The following is an 18447-nucleotide window of genomic DNA, read 5'->3' as shown; positions in this document are numbered from 1 at the left end:
GACACAAGTATTTCAGCATGATGAGTTTCCAAGCTAGAAATTTCGCGGTAATGCTCGTGTAAGATAATAATCCAGATGATATGAGGATCCAAAATAATATGAGAATTCGGATGATTAACCAAATAATATAATAATCCAAAAGATATGATCACTAGAAAATATGATAAGTAGATAACCATACTCCCCCTTAATTTATACGTCGAGACTGGTTCACAATAACATCATAATATCTTAGCGCTAGTTTCCTTGAAGTTGTAATAGGCACCTGCATAAGTAAGATGGAACCGAGAAACCCAGAACTAGAAGACAATTCAGCAATTAATATAAAATGCACTTATAGCCACAATTGCAAAAAAGTCAATAGGGTCAAACAAAGCGCATAAACCAGTAAACACATTCAGATAAAGCAAATTTAGGCACAGATACATAACGGATAACACATAAAACACACACACAAAGGCACATACGGTCATGACCGGACCAAACCGGTAACACAAAGTCACAAAAAGAATAGCAATATCAGATTCAAACATCAATTCAGAGAAACACATAGATTAACTCTGGAACATATATAAGAAATTCAAGTATAACAAGTTCAGTAACAGATAAAGTGAGCATAGTCCAGAGAATATAAAAAGCACAGATAGAATTAAGAAAAAATCAACTTAGGCACATTTCAAGAAACCATTTTTCCCTTGTGCTGCATGTGGTATAAACTGAGATATAAAATCTGCTTTCCTGACCCAAACTTGTTTTACAAATGGTGCAATGCGCTTGTGAGTGTATTTCTCGGCTCTTTGATCTTTGTAAAAGTAGTAGCACTCTGGTCTGGTGTGTCCTCGAATCCTACAATAATGACAAACAGGATTATAAGGCTTATAGACACGTTTATATTTCATTACCATATCATGACGGTGCCTTGCTGAACTCATTTTCCTTACTATACTAGTTTCTAGAGTATCTTCTGGATCTGGTCCAGTTGCTTTGACAAAAATAGTTTGACCATTGTATTTGTCCCCGGTGAAGCCTAGACCATACTTAGTGGTTGATTGTCGTCCCGTGTCAAGGATTTGATCAAGTGTTGAGGTGGTATCCATCATCTGGATCTGTTTCTTGAGAGTAGTCAGCTCCTACGTTAGCTTGATCACTTCTTGTTTTAGTTTGTCTTCTTGTTCAGAAGCAGTTTTGAGTAGTAGATCCTTGTCAGATATTTGATTTTTGTACACTTTGCTGGCTTTTTCTAATATCCCTACCTGACTACACAGAGAACGATTAGCTTTAAAGTAAACATTCCCCTTTGGGATACAACTTCTTATACTTTATTTCATAAGAAAATTCAGTAGTTTCAAGATCGTCTGCAGAGTTGTAATCATCGCCTTCCGAATCAGCTATATCTTCATCTTCTGGATCAGCTCCAGTTCTGGCCGTGAACGCAACAAAGTTGCCAAAAATCTCTTCTGTATCAGCTTCAGCTTCTGGGTCAGCCTCATCATCGCTCCAAGTTAACGACACCATTGACTTCTTTCTTCTTAAATAGGTAGCACATTCAGCCTATACGTGACCATATCCTTCACATTCATAACAGCGAATGCCTTTGCTGCCTATTCTTTCTCTAGGTTGAGTAGTACGCGATGCAGATGGATGGGTTGTACGAGATGCAGCTGGTTTGTAATTTGATCCATTCGACGTTGAATTAGGTTTTGATCTATTTGATCCTTTGAAGTTTTGGGATTTGTTGCCGCGGAAGCTGTTCTTTTGTTTGACCTGTTTCAAGATTTTATTGAAATGTTTGGTTAACAAAACTACTAGATCATCATCCTCAATTTCGTCTGGATCTGATTCAGGACCCTGTTCGTTAGCTGTAAAGGCAACATTATTTTGTTTTCTAGAATGGTCAGTCAATATTTCCATTTCATAGGTTTTGAGATTACCCATTAGTTGAGCCAAGTTTTGGTTTTCCCACTCGGGGTGTTCTTGTATGGCAGTTACCTTCATTCTGAACCGAGGTAGGAGGGAACGTAGAACCTTTTTTTTTTTTTTTGAAAACCAACGTAGAACCTTTTTGATTAACTTCTGTTGTGAAAATGGTTCACCTAGAATGACTGCACGATTAGCTATCTCTTGAACTCTTTCATTGAAGCTAACGATGTTTTCATCCTCATTCATACGCATGTCTTCAAAGTCACTCTGTACCAGTTGGAGCTTGGACTGCTTGACTGAAGTGGGGCCTTCATAAGTTGTTTCTAAAATCTCCCAAGCTTCTTTGGCAGTGTCACAACCTGTAATCAAATTAAATTGGCTTTCATGAATTAAGGAAAAAATAATATCAAGAGCTTTAGCATTATAGCTTGCTGTAGTCGCTTCAGTGGCAGTCCATTCAACTTCAGGTTTTATCACTTTTAGATCTCCTTCTTTTTCACCATCTTTGGTAGGATGCTCCCATCCTGATAACACAGTTCGCCATACACCTTGAGCTCGAAGATGCATTCTGGTGCGAGCTTTCCAGTAAGCATAATTGTCCCCGGTTAATTTTGGAGGAGGACTATTCATTCTGAAACACTTAACACACAGTGATATTCCAAATAAAAAACTCAACAAGATAAACCAAAAGATAAGGTGAACTCGTAAGTTCAAGAAACACGATTTTAACCACAGATCGGTTAGACTAGTAATTTAAGTCCCCGGGCTTTGATACCAATTGAAATTGTAATCGTGGTCTTGAATGTACGAAAACTTAAAGTTCTACTTAATTTTAAAACTAGATTATCTTATCCTTTAATTAGTTTGAATTAAACATAAAAAGATAAAAGATAAAAAGAATAGAACCAGGACACAGCAAATGATTACGCAGTTCGGAGCTACACTCCTACGTCTGCGGGGCACTCACGACAGCCCAATCCACTAGATGTTTGCCAAGATTACATGGTGATGGGTAAATACGCACAAAGGACTGACCCATATAGCCGCTCCGACAAGAAGTCACCCGACCAGTCCGTCATAGCCATCAACCCGACCGGAATAAATCACTTGTGATCAATCGTACCGCCCGTATCGATAGGCCTTGTGACAAAAATGCTCTCGAATCACCCTTGGAGTCGCCCCGATAGAAACACACCCGACCGGTCTACCGTAGGATGACCGGTCTACGGTAGGATGACCGGTCTACGGTAGGATGACCGATCTACCATAGGATGACCGGTCGGTCAACAAGGTGACGCAACCTGCAAGCTGAAACCTTATCTTACACAACAAGTAAAGCAGTCCAACTTGCGCCTGCAGGCCGGCGATTGACAACTTGCGGCTCTACAACCTCGACCAGTCAACCTACGCGTAGCCTGCAAAGTGACCGCCTGACCAAGCCAACAAGAAGACGCCACGTCAAGCCACTTGCAGCTGCTGCATTAAATGCGTAGACCGACTTGATTTAGTATAAATAGGAGGGGTCTCCCCCTCACTTATCATCTCCATCTGATTGTAACTACTACTACGCACTACTTGTAATCTCACCCTACAACATCAATCTATATCACGGCCTACACCCCGTGTAACCGTTCGCTCGTAATTCCCACTCTGTAATTGCAACCTGACCACCCTACAATAGCAGCATGCGCTATACCAAGCGGCCCGCTCGTAATCACTTACCGATCGGGATATTACTCAGCCTCGGACTGCCCGGTCGCCCTACGGTAGACCGACCGGCTGACCGACGAACGCTCTCCCACTTATTCACAAACATACGTATTCGTAGTGTAATCGTAACCCCCGGTTCCATTAACGCTATCACATGGAGATGAAATGCTAAACATACACAAGGTCCAAAACCTACTACATCAACATTCATCAAACAATATTCAAAACATCTTCAAGTGATTGGATTCGTGCAGCCTCAACACGCTGAATCAGCACCAGGCCATGAACAAGGAACCTAGTAGTAAGAACACAGATTATGCTGGAACACTGTCAGGAAACTCTTCAGGTTAATATAGTTCGAAATTCTCACTTATAAGTTGTAGATTAAAGCTTCAAAACTCCTCCATTATATAGTAAAGCCACTTAACAAACTCTCCCAACAATATGCTTGATATTCTCCTCTGAAAAATGTTGTCCACTTATTTAAAAACCAACCACAAGACTTGCTGAAATAAAACTGAATATTGTTAGGAAAAAACGCTGGGAGTACTGAAGCTGTTCCAGAATTCGCAAGTACTGAAGCTGAAATAGTCAAACTAATATATGAACTAACTTATACTAATAAAATAAAATAACCTAAGGTTTGTCAAATGATTTAGCCAACACTAATGTGCATCATTTGTGCACTTACAGGAATTAAGTAAAATAAGAAAATAATTGTAATTAAGCTAATAATGGAGAATAAGAAATTAAGGAATTGACAGTAATTAAAAAATATTTAAATTGTAATAAAATTATCTTTATAATCAAAAAATCTTTTTTTTAGTTAATGAATATACACAATTCTTCCAAAATATTATTAATATTTGTAATAAATAAAATATTTTTAAAATTATCATTATAATTGTGACACCCCAACTTTTCACAAGATGAGATAGCTAAAACTTTAAACATAAAAGCTGCATATCTCAACAACTACTCATACTATAGCGGAAGCGATTTAAAACTTATCGGGTGTCATGCCACATCTAGGTAAAACACAGCCTAGATGCACAGGCTATCCAAAAACAAAACATAAAATCCTCAAAACATAACAGTAACAAAACTAGTCAAGATACATGATCAAAAACAAAGGCACACAGGCCCGAAAAGAGTCTAAAACATCATCTAGTCTAAGCAAGCATAACATAGCTCTAGCGCGCTCTCGGCTTAGACTACTCCATACCTAGAAAACGTGTAGAAAACAATTAGCAAAAGAATGCTAAGCAGCCACCACTCACACTCGTGAGAACATACATAATATAATAAGCTTGTAAATAGGTTTACACACCCGTATAGAATATACACACCAACGAACTGTTCTTTAGTTAAAACAGAGACTCAACAACAACAAGCTGAATAAGACATAAACCAAGGACTCTCCAAGTAAAACCAATATCCAATATGAATGTACAAGGCAACAAGTCTATAACAGAATACCAACTGAATCATAACCTCAACAGATTACTCACAAAGAAACCACCAAACCGCAATATATCAAGGAATAACGGATAACAAATGAGATACAACTCAACTAAAGAACCATAAGGAACCAAACAAACGTGATAAGCACCAAACCATATCGTCCAACCACAATACCATCCCTCATACCAACCACCAAACCAAAGTTAGCACACAGAGGCATAAAGCCCAACCACAGAGGCAAATGATGCCCACAGTTAGTTCCACAGAGGCAATAAGCCCAACCACATAGGCAAATGATGCCCATTACCACAGAGGCGAAAGCCCAAACTGTTAGGAACATCATGTAATAGGTTTTGATGATACCAACTGGTAAGTAGAAATCCCCGAGTCTCGACGCATAGGCAAAACGCTGTAAGTTCGACAAGTAAACCAAGAGCGAAAATACAACCGAGTAACTTTGAGCTCAACTCGGAAAATATTTAAGCTTGAGGTAAATTTGTTTAAACATCTTAGAAGTCCCGTGTGTTGTAATCATATAGACAGATCAGAAGAAGGCATGGGACAACACTGGAGGAATAAGGGTCTGCGAGACATCAACTAAGTCTCGAGACATAAGCAGAGTTCGAGAGGTAGGACCTCTCGATACAGTTATCCAGTTCGAGACATAAACAGAGTTCGAAAGATAGACCTCTCGATATTTGAGTTCGAGACATCAAGCAATCAAGATATCAACCTTGGTCTCGATACACTAACAACTCTCCAACAAAGCTGAATGACGGCCTTACTTAAAGTGTGGAGAAGAAGAATATCATGGAGATGGAACAATGAAGAGGTGCCGAAACGTGAAGATTTCAAAATGGGCGGAAATGGATGACACGTCAGATTTCCACCACAAACGGTCAAAAGGTGCACCAATGCTGAAGTGATCTGATTCCCTACAAACAAGGAATAATGGGAATATAAAAAGAGTAACTTTTACCAAAAGACGAAAGTGGAGCATGGACTCAAGAAAGTGAACTATGGAATATTCACTACAAGACAAAGAGGTTCAAGTTACAAGATCACCACTCCATGAAATATGCTGAAAATATGCAAGACCCATGATCAGCATGGGAGACAAATTTCAAACGGAATAATTTTCCCTCCAACGGAATTATTCCTCTACTCTCATATATAAGGACGTAAAGACACAGAAGAAAAAAAGGGAAAAAGAGAGAAAAAGGAGTTAAAAAGAAAAGAAGTTCGAAATTCTTAAGAAGTGTCTGTCTAAAACGTTCAAGTGCAAGTGCTTAACTTGGAATATCATCCTGATATTCAAAACAGCGAGAAAACACATCTTAGTGTTTCAAGAGAGTTACAAAGCTTAAACTGTTATACATCCAGAAGGTGACCGAAGCTGCTCTACATCGAAGTTGATTCAACGATAGCTTGTGGTCAGATTGGAGTCTGTTACATTCAACTGTGACAACCAAAAACACCTTGCTTTGGATTAAGCAAGAGAGGTGGAGTAACCTGGCAGCTGTCCGAGTGAAAGAAACCTGAGGCTTGACGCGGGCTTGGTGATCAAAGGTCAAGTGCTCGAGAGGTGGAGTAGCTGGAAGCGGGGAGAAAGACCTTGGAGAGGCGGAGTAACCTGGGAGCTGTCTTGTGAAGATCCTGAGGCTTGACGCGGGCTTGGTGATCAAAGGTCAAGTGCTCGAGAGGTGGAGTAACAAGAAGCGGGGCGAAAAACCTGAGGCTTGACGCGGGCTTCGTGATCAAAGCTCAAGCGCTCGATATTGTACTAAAAAGGGAAGTTTTTAGTGCAATCCTTCCAGGGAGTTTCTGGAAGAAGAGTGGACGTAGGCGGGTTGGCCGAACCACTTAAAAATCTCTCTTGCATTTACTTACTGTTTTTATCTCTTGCTAACCTCTCGATTGCACTGCATATAAACGCACTTCTCGAACTAACTCAAACTCGTGCTAACTAAAAGGGGATAACATTTCCGCTGCGCATAAAACTTTGTCTTCACCTCGTGAGGTATCGAACCTAAACATCCTAAGTTCAATACACACGAGAGGTTGAAAAGATTTGCAAAATCTTATACAAGTCTATTCACACCCCCCCCTCTAGACTTGTACCCCATCCCCTTGGGACCAACAATTGGTATCAGAGCAAGTTCTCTGATCGATATAGACCTTTGTTTATATTGCCTAGAGATCCTTCTTTGAAAAGTCTTTTGAAAATATTTTCAAAGCACGAGAAACTTTTTAAAATGGACAGCATGTTGTCGAGGCATCTTCTCTTTGATCTTAGCAGGTTCGATGACTGGAAAACACGCATGCTTGCGTATCTATCAGCCGTCCATGATGAGATGGCCGAAGTTATAACATTTGGACCAGTCAAGATCATGATGGTAAACACGACTGCTGAGCAAACCAGAGATACACCGAAGTATGTCCCCAAACCTAGGGAAGAATGGACAAGTGATGATAGGAAGAGAAACAACTTGGACAACATTGCCAAGGATATTCTCTTCAGAGCTATAGACGAAACCATCTTTCCAAAAGTAAGAAAATGCAAAACGGCGAAAGAGTTATGGGATACTTTGATGTTAATTGGTGAAGGTGACGAACAGGAGAAGGAGAACAAGCTTACCGTGGCCATGAAGAAGTTCGAGGACTTCAAGATGAAGCCAGGGGAGAGCATCGACAGCATGGAATCTCGTTTCATGAAGCTATCAATAGAGATCAGTGATCTCGAGAAGGAGATTCCACAAAAGGAGCTAAACCTGAAGGTCTTACGAGGCCTTACCAAGGAGTGGGAAATGAAGGTGATCACAATGCGTGATCACAGGGATTTGAAGAACACCACAACCGACCAACTATTCAGAGATCTCAAAGCCTTTGAATTTGAGATGTTCCCGAGAGATGAGGACGTGGTGGACAGACGGAATGTGGCACTGGTTGCGGACCAACCAACCACCTCCTCAAGGTCAGATTCTAATCCCACTGAATTTTTATCTGATGAACAGTTTGCTTTCTTCATAAGAAAATTCAGGAAGTTCATGAAGAAAACACCGGAAAGCAATACAAGTTCACCTTCCTCCTCAAGAAGGAAAAATGAGAAATACACATCCAGAGGAATGGAGGAAGAAGATCAAGGTCTATGCTACAACTGCAGGAGACCGGGGCACTTCAAGGCTGACTGTCCTTACCCTAAGGTAAGCAAATATCAAGGCCTAGAAGGTAGGAACTCCAGGAGAAAGGAGGAACCTAAAGAGAAGCCAGCACAAAGTGGCTTCAAGGGAGATACAAAGAAACATCTGCGCAGAAAGGCGCTTGTTGCTGAGGAACTCGAGAGAACAATCGAGGAGTCCGAGACGTCGAGCTCCAGTGAAAGCAGCAGCAGCTCAGAGGATGAGAGGGGGCTCATCTGCTTATACACCGAGGAAGAAGAGAATCAATGCCTAATGGCCATTGATAATGAGGTAACCTCTACTTCCACATCTCGCTGCTCTACTTCTACCTCTCGTTGTTCTTCTTTCAGAAGCGATGAAGATCCCTTTGAGATGCTTGAAACATTTAAAAGGGATCTCGCAGTCGCTAATAGCACTCATGCCAAAATTAGGGAAGAAAACAGCAAGCTAACCGCTCAAAGAGATATACTTAAGAACGTCTCGAAAGAGAATTTAGAGCTAACTCTCAAAGTAAGTGAGTTAGAAGCTAAAGTAACCCTACTGACTGAAGAGTGCAAAGCTCGAGAGATCACCGAAAATGATCTTAGAAAGGTTATAGCATCATACACTGATTCCTCCAAAGCTATGGAGAAAATGGTGAATGATCGCAGACCTATAAGTGATAGAACTGGTCTAGGGTTCCATCGAGACCATCTCTCGAGAAATGAACAGACCAACGATTTGGGAACTTCAAGAAATGGAGGATCTCAACCCAAACCAAATAAAGGTCATAAAGGACCAACACAAAAGACCAATGTAGCTATTCATAAACCTTCCCTATACACCAGAAATGGAAAGTATAGGAAAGCTACGAAGAATGGCCAGGTAAACAATATCGAGAGATCACCTTGCTATCTCTCGCAAGGCCATTCCAAGTACAAAAAGAGCTACATTCCATATAATGCGCCTCAAGGCAAATATGGAAGGTCTGAGATCCACATAGTTAGGAACTCACGGATGGAGAAAGGCAGACTCTATCCATCTAGTGAGAATTGGTCATCGAATCACAATTTCTGGAAAAAACCTCACTTTCAGCAATTTCACATGACCAAACAGCGTATGAAAGACATGGTGCATAAGCCGATCGAAAAGTCTATATCTAAGTTGATTTATGCACCAAAGAGGCCCAAAACTTTTGCTAGCATTCCTTATGATTATCAAACGAACAATGGCTACATTGCGCCTAGGCCTGAAATAATGGGCATAAGGTATAAATGGATGCCTAAACTCACTAACCCACCAGGACCCAAAGTTTGGGTACCTAAACTTGCTTAATTGCCTTGCAGGACACCAGGGACGTATGGTTCATTGACAGTGGATGTTCGAGACATATGACGGGAAATCTAACACTGCTAGAGAACATCCAACCTATCGAAGGTCCCTTGGTGACATTTGGCGACAACGAGAAGAAGGGACGCACAAAAGCTGTTGGTGAAATTCAAAAGAATGAGCTGGTTATTAAGGGAGTATCCTACGTTGAAGGGCTCAAGTTCAATCTCCTTAGTACAAGCCAGTTCTGTGACAAGGGCTACAAAGTTATCTTCACCAAAAGCAAATGCCAGATTATGAGCGAGGAATCTCTCGAAGTCGTCTTGGAAGCAGCAAGGAAAGGAAATATGTACATAGTGGATTGGAGGTCTGCAAAACCATCCCTATGTATGCTAGCAAGAAGCAAGGAAGATTTATGCTGGGATTGGCATAGTAAGCTTAGTCATCTGAACTTCAAGACTATCAACAAGCTTACTAAGAGGAACCTAGTGGAAGGACTGCCCAAAGTGACGTTTCGAAAGGATAAAATTTGTGAGGCATGTCAACGTTGCAAACAGATCAAATCCTCTTTCAAGAGCAAAGCCGAGACATCATCCACTAGACCATTAAGCCTTCTTCACATGGACTTATTTGGCCCAGTAGATCCACCCAGCATGAAGGGAAAGAAGTATACTCTTGTGGTAGTAGATGACTACGCAAGATTCACATGGACCGTGTTCTTAACCAAGAAAAGTGAGACAAAAATTGCCCTGCCTAATCTCTTGAAGCAAGTTCAAGTTGAAAAGGATGTCTCGATACTAAAGATCCGGTCAGATCAAGGAGGAGAGTTCGTCAATCAAGTAATCGAGAGCTACTGCAACGAGAATGGGATTCATCATCAACTGTCAGCTGCTCGAACGCCTCAACAAAACGGGATTGCTGAAAGAAGGAACAGAACTCTCAAGGAAGCTGCAAGAACCATGCTCTCGCAAGCCAACATAGCACAAGGATTTTGGGCAGGAGCAATCAACACAGCGTGCTACACCCAAAATCGGTCCTTGATCGTAAAAGGAGTTGGAAAGACTCCATATGAGTTGTGGAATGGAAGAAAACCGAATGTAAGCCACTTCCACACATTCGGGTGCAAATGTTATATCCACAACAATGGGAAGGCTCAACTAAGAACCTTTGAAGAAAAGGCAAATGATGGAGTATTTATGGGATACTCATCGACAAGCAAAGCATTCAGAGTCTTCAACAAACGGAGTTTGGTGGTTGAAGAGTCCATACATGTTTCCTTTGATGAAAGGGCATCGACAGATCAACCATCAAAGACAACGGAAGCAGCTGAGGAAGATCAACCACAGTCTATCGAGAGAACAAACTTACCTCTCGAAGACAAGCAGTCGATAGTTCGAGACGTAGCAGAACTCCAGTCAGATTCAGATGATGAAGAATCTACCAAGAAGAAAGCACCTGATTCAGTTGATCCAATCCAGATCATAGATGTTCAAACCACATCTCAACCTTCAATGGAAGTATCAACTGAGGAGCCACAACCCGACCTAAGATGGCTGAGAAGTCACCCTGCTGATCAAGTGATTGGAGATGTACGTGACAGAGTTCGAACCAGATCAGCATACAGAGAAAGCATGTTTGCTTGTTTTCTATATCAAATAGAGCCTAAGATGATAGATGAGGCTCTATGTGATCCAGATTGGGTGCAAGCCATGCAAGAGGAACTTCATCAGTTTGAGCGGAACGATGTTTGGGAACTAGTTCCGAGACCTCATCATCAGAATGTCATTGGTACAAAGTGGGTTTTCAGAAACAAGATGAATGAGGATGGAGTTATTGTTAGGAACAAGGCCAGACTTGTTGCCAAAGGCTACTGTCAGGAGGAAGGAATAGATTTTGATGAAACCTTCGCTCCAGTGGCACGTCTCGAAGCCATACGCATCTTTCTCGCATATGCCGCCTTCAAAGACTTTAAGGTATATCAAATGGATGTCAAGAGCGCTTTTCTGAACGGACTTCTCGAAGAAGAGGTGTACGTTGAACAACCTCCGGGTTTCTTGAAGGACGTGGGAGCTGACAAAGTATACAAATTAAAGAAGGCACTTTACGGCTTAAAACAAGCTCCGAGAGCTTGGTATGATACCTTATCCTCTTTTCTAATTCAGTGTGGGTTCACCAAAGGCCTAGTGGACAAAACATTGTTTAGAATTAAGGACGGGGATCACATCTTATTGGTGCAAATCTATGTGGACGATATCATTTTTGGAAGCACCAATCCAAACTTGTGCGAGAAGTTCTCAAGATTGATGAAAGGGAAGTTCGAGATGAGCATGATGGGAGAACTAAACTACTTCCTTGGATTACAAGTGAGACAGCTTAAGGAAGGCATCTTCATCAATCAGGAGAAATACACCAAGGATCTGCTCAGAAAATACAATATAGAAGGGAAATCCTCAGTCAAAGTACCCATGGGAACCTCTCTACGTATCGATGTCGACAGTGAAGGTCGAGAGGTCGATCAGACTACTTATCGAGGTATCATCGGATCTCTTCTCTATTTAACTGCTAGTAAACCAGATATATCCTTTGCAGTAGGTGTATGTGCTAGGTTTCAGGCAAGTCCTAAGGAAAGTCACTTAAATGCATCTAAAAAGATTCTTAGATATCTCAAAGGTACGCAAAGTGTTGGACTTTGGTATTCGAGAGGTGGATCTTTCGAACTTATGGGTTATTCAGATGCGGACTTTGCCGGCTGTAAGATAGATCGAAAAAGCACATCAGGGACATGTCAGTTTCTAGGTGGAAGACTTGTCTCATGGTTCAGCAAGAAACAGCATTCGATAGCTACAAGCACCGCTGAGGCAGAGTATGTAGCAGCTGGAAGTTGCTGTGCTCAGGTTTTATGGATGAAGCAACAATTACTGGATTATGGGGTTGAGTGTAAGGAGGTTAAGATCATGTGTGACAATACAAGTGCTATTGCCATCACCCACAATCCAGTGTTACATTCTAGAACAAAGCATATTGATATTAAGTATCACTTCATCCGAGACCATGTTGAGAAGAAGGACATTATTTTGGAATATGTTGCAACGGAGGAGCAACTAGCAGATATTTTCACAAAAGCGTTATGTGAAAATAGATTCTCTCAACTAAGGTTAGAATTGGGAATGATAGAATTGGGATGAATGGTCAAATCTTATCTTCTTGTATTTAGTGCCATGAACTGTTTCGCATGTGAGGGGCGGTTTCATCAACTTTATGGCAGCTTTGGAGTTACACAAGCATTGAATGGTCATTCATACTACATCCCGTGACTCAAAAGTGATAACCGTATTGGGCTATAAATAAGAGGGTTTCTTTCAGAAGTTCATATCATCAACTTCCCATGGAGAAAAAGAAAGGAAAAGATGATGTTCCATTCTTTTATAGAGGAAAGAAACCGGCAGTCAAGTCCAAAGATTTTCAAGGAGAAAACTATCCAGAATCAACGAAGGGTGAACAGATTACGGAGCTTCCTGATAATCCAAGCAAGAATCCTATTCCCATCCAAGGTGAATGGATCACCAAATGCGAGGGGATCCACAACGATGGGATACTGGAATCGGGAGAAGAGTCCTGCACAAGAGGGACTCCTACTGCTGCGCATTCTGGAAAAGGGCCTTCCTCAACCAAATGGAGAACCAAGGGAAATGGAGAGGAAGACCAGATGGGACTTTCTGAGGTCTGCAGCAGCCAAAGGGGTGATCATACCTAATCCAAAGACATTAAGAGGATTAGCGATGAAGATGGTCACTCCCAACTACAGTAAGCAGCTCCGGAGAGAAGAACAAGAAAAGGGAATAGCCACCCCTAGTTCTGTTATTAGACAAATAGGACTTTAGATGGCTAGTTTCTGCTTTAACGATAGATTCCTATTAGGCTGACCAAGGCCAAACAAAAGTTTCTAGGGAATCTAATAGGATATTGATTCATATGTAATGTATCTGGAAATCACTAAATGAACTTAAGGATATGTTCCAAGTGATATCTTTTAGATGAATCAAACTTGTTTCTCTCGCAATCTGTGTTCGAAAGGAAGTTCGAGAGGTCACCCGATCAGTTTGTCTATATACGTTATGTCTCGAAGAAGGGTAGTTCGAGAGGTCACTTCGAAAGATAACAAACTGATATCTCTGAACGGAGGAATAAGGAGGGTTAGGGATCAATCACTCAGGGGGAAGATCCTTAACCAGATCAAGACGGAGGAATAAGGAGGTTTAGGGATCAATCACTCAGGGGGAAGATCCTTAAACTCATGTGGAAGACATTTCACCTTCGAGAGGTGAATCCGATAAGATCAACGAATACATGAAGGAAACGGCTAACTTTGGATATTAATGCTAGCCACGTGGTCATTGGTTACTGACGGTTTTCCGCACTTAAGGGAATTATCTTGATAGGTTACTGACGGTTTTCCGCACTTAAGGGAATTATCTTGATAAGTTACTGACGGTTTTCCGCACTTAAGGGAATTATCTTGATAAGTGGGAGCATGCTTTCCGCACTTAAGGGAATTATCTTGATAAGTGGGAGCATGCTCACCGCACTTAAGGGAATTATCTTGATAAGTGGGAGCATGCTCATATAGTTACTTTTCTTTATTACCCCACTATCCTGAACCTAAAACCGCTCTGTTAAATTACCAAAAATACCCTTATTTTTCATATACGCTGACCGTTACTAGGGGTATTTCTGACCTTTTACTTCTTTAAAGAAAACCGGTATCCTTCCTTGGGTCAAGCTCTCAACCCTACCCATATATCCAACCCGAATCCACACGATATAAAAGCCAAATCCTTCTTCTTTACCCGGATTCAAGCTAAAACCGTTTACTCAAAATCCCCAAATACTAAGCGCAGTACACATTCCCTCCAAAACATCTAACCTTCATCAATGGCGTCCGAATCCTCTACATCAACCTCATCTTCCGACGCATATCAGAGGGAGTTGCTACACATTCGCTCTCAGATCAAACAAGTCAAGGCGGGGAGTATCCTTGACAGAAATGGCTTCATCACCAACTCCCCTAATCCAAANCGTCTCCAACCTCACCAGCAGATGACACAGTTCCCAGCACTGGTTCGAGAAGTGATGCTGAGGGGGAACCTCTATTGAATGGAAACAGGGAAGCGTCCAATACCGAAGAACCCTCTCTGGCTGATCCTATCTCCACAGCTGCTGAAGCTAAGGCTCCAGGTTCGAGAGGTGAGGAGCAAGANTTTGATTTCGCGTCATCGGAGGAAGCAGTCAAGCATCTATCGGATTACGACTTGGACAAGCAAGCCTTTTGGGAGAAAATCCGACTAGAGACTGCACCACCCAGAGCAACCTCTGCCCTCCGCAAGTACCACCTAAAGGAGAGGTTTGCTCTCACTGCCGACCTAATAATGAAATTTGTGCTCGGCAAGGTGTCCGGAACTGACGAGGTTAGTCTAGACCTCCTCAAAATCCTCCATGCCATTTGGAACAACAACAAGCTGGACTGGGCNCCTATCTCCACAGTTGCTGAAGCTGAGGCTCCAGGTTCGAGAGGTGAGGAGCAAGAAGTGATCCATCCCTCAGGTGGAAACCGGGAAGCACCTGACATGGAGCTACCTTCGAGCTCTGAACCCTGTGTCCCTGTGGCTCCTCAGACAATAAATCGAGAGGTGGACTCGCAATTGCAAGTCATGGGTGGAAATCTGGAAGCACCCAAGTCCCCTCCGACAAAAGGTACAACTCGATCCTCATCTCCTACTTCTGACTATGATCAACAGGCCNCTAAAGGTGTTAAGGCTGCACCGTCTCCCTCACAGCCAAAAGGAAGGGGCAAAAGGAAAGCCCAAACCGAGGGAAAGAATTCTGATGATGAACCTCTCAATGTACTGATACAAAGGGTTCATATGCCAAAGAGGGCTAAGANGCACAAGTGAATCCCAAGGCCGTCATGCCGAACTTCTCGAACAGGCGATATGGGCTGAGGATGCAGCACGGAAAGCCACTGATGAAGCCGCTGTAGCTCGAGCAGAGGCTGCAAGTGCGAGGGCTGAATTAGCCGAGATGCGAGCAGAGCTTCGAGCCTTCCAATATTCCAGTGAACTTCGACAGGATGTGATGAAGGCCATACTCGATGACCTGTCGAACCAAGTCCCTGCCCAACTTCAAGCAATCTTCGAAGGTATGTCCACCCTCCTCTCCCGTGCTGATGATGCCAACAAGGGGGAAAATNGGGGGTGCAGAAGAACCACGTGAGATGGTTCGAGAGACAGACTACACAGTCAGGGTGGGAGATGATCTCTTGGAGCATAGTCGAGAGATCACAGCTCAAATAGACGAAGCAATCTCTGCCACTGAAATCATCTCTGATGGGCGGGATGACTTATATGAAGAAGTTTCCACTCAGTTGGCAGTGGAAGCACCCACTCTTGATGACTTCTCCAGGGTGATCAGGTGGATCAACTGGAGAACCAGTCCTTTCACTCAACTGATGGCCCAAGCAGCTGAGATGGAGGCAGAAGAACGGTTTGCACTTCAGTGGTTGGGTATCTCAGAGATCCCAGCTCATCATCTCCTAGACCTTGCCCACGAAACAAGAGTGGCTAAACTGAACAGTGGAAGAACTGATAAGGGTAAAGGAATAGCTGAAGAAACCGAGGTTGAGCCTGAGGAGGACCCAGAACTTGATGACCAATTTCGAGAAGATATCAGGCTCGCCACTGCCATCTCCTTGNTGGCACAAGTGAATCCCAAGGCCGTCATGCCGAACTTCTCGAACAGGCGATATGGGCTGAGGATGCAGCACGGAAAGCCACTGATGAAGCCGCTGTAGCTCGAGCAGAGGCCGTAAGTGCGAGGGCTGAATTAGCCGAGATGCGAGCAGAGCTGCGNATCAGGCTCGCCACTGCCATCTCCTTGGGACAGAACGTTGAGTTCACGAGAGGTCCAGGAGAGACCTCTGGGGTTGCTCACGATGATATCGCAACAGCTGCAATCCCACTGTCCCGAGTCAGCAACTCTGCTCTGGACGAACAGGTAGAAGCTTCGAGAGGTGAATCCGAGACCTCTGAAGCACGTCAAGTGGCACCTAACACCGTTCTACTTTTGCCACCACCTGTGTCCACACCCTCGACCACTACAGATGAAGCACAGACAATTCGAGAGGGTGAAGTTCCGTTGCTCACACTGCCAGGTTTTCCTACTGCTCCTGAAATAATTATCATTCCAGACTCATCGGAGCAGACTGAAATGCAGTCCAATGAGCAACATGAGCAGAATGCCCCAAGTCCTGCTGGTTCGAGGAGTACTGATGATACCATCGAAGGTGGAAACCCGGAAGCACCTGTCGACACTACGTCTCCAACCTCACCAGCAGATGACAAAGTTCCCAGCACTGGTTCGAGAGGTGATGCTGAGGGGGAACCTCTATTGGATGAAAACAGGGAAGCGTCCAATACCGAAGAACACTCTCTGGCTGACCCTATCTCCACAGTTGCTGAAGCTGAGGCCCCAGGTTCGAGAGGTGAGGAGCAAGAAGTGATCCATCCCTCAGGTGGAAATCGGGAAGCACCTGACATGGAGCTACCTTCGAGCTCTGAACCTTGTGTCCCTGTGGATCCTCAGACGTTAAATCGAGAGGTGGACTCGCAATTGCAAGTCATGGGTGGAAATCTGGAAGCACCCAAGTCCCCTCCAACGAAAGGTACATCTCGATCCTCATCTCCTACTTCTGACTATGATCAACAGGCCGAAGAAGTCTTCATTGGCGAAGTGCGTCAATTCATGGCTGATCAATCTCAGAAGATGGCTCAGCTCGAAAGAATACTCGCTGTGGTCCGCAATGCTGCAATGCCTGCTGCTGGCACAAGTGAATCCCAAGGCCGTCATGCCGAACTTCTCGAACAGGCGATATGGGCTGAGGATGCAGCACGGAAAGCCACTGATGAAGCCGCTGTAGCTCGAGCAGAGGCTGCAAGTGCGAGGGCTGAATTAGCCGAGATGCGAGCAGAGCTTCGAGCCTTCCAATATTCCAGTGAACTTCGACAGGATGTGATGAAGGCCATACTCGATGACCTGTCGAACCAAGTCCCTGCCCAACTTCAAGCAATCTTCGAAGGTATGTCTACCCTCCTCTCCCGTGCTGATGATGCCAACAAGGGGGAAAATAAAGGAAAAAAGAAGGGGGATACAACGGGCAAGAAAAGGGCAGCAAGTGAACCAGCTGGACCACCTCCAAAAATACCAAGAATCATGAGCAAAGCAGTGGAGGATGCTAAACAGGCAGAAAACCTAAGGGTCCAGCGTACACTGGAAATGGAGAGAAGGAGAGAAGAGGACAGAGAAAGAAGAAGAAAAAGACAAGAACGACAGTCAGAAGAAGAAAGGAAGATAGATCTTCTCATGACAAACTTTAAGTTTGGGAACAGAGAAGACACTGAACAAATTCTGACTCTGGAGATATTCAAGCTTCTGAAAATCACTGGGATATCTACACACAGCAATATGTCTCCAGAAGAATGCATTGCCTGGTGGAAAGATGGAGTAATTGATGGTGAGTTCGTGGGGGAAGCCTACAGGAACTACAGGCATCTAGATGTCACAGATGAATACTTAAGCCTGGTAAATCCGAAAGACCCATCAAGACACGAGAAGCCATTAACAAGAAAAGGAAAGCCAACAAGAAGTAAGCTCTCGTGGTCCAAACTCCATCTCATTTCAATGTATTGATATCTATGTTGTTCTTGGTCTTATTTCTTTCAATCTTGTCTACTAAACTCTACTTTGTAAACATTCCCTTTTTTATAATCATATATATCTTTTGCTGGGGGTGTTGCGTGGTTATATTATTCAT

Source organism: Ipomoea triloba, chromosome 3 (assembly GCF_003576645.1).
Source record: "Ipomoea triloba cultivar NCNSP0323 chromosome 3, ASM357664v1".
NCBI lineage: Eukaryota > Viridiplantae > Streptophyta > Magnoliopsida > Solanales > Convolvulaceae > Ipomoea > Ipomoea triloba.
The sequence above is the reverse complement of the archived record's forward strand: the minus strand, read 5'-3'. Positions refer to the sequence as shown.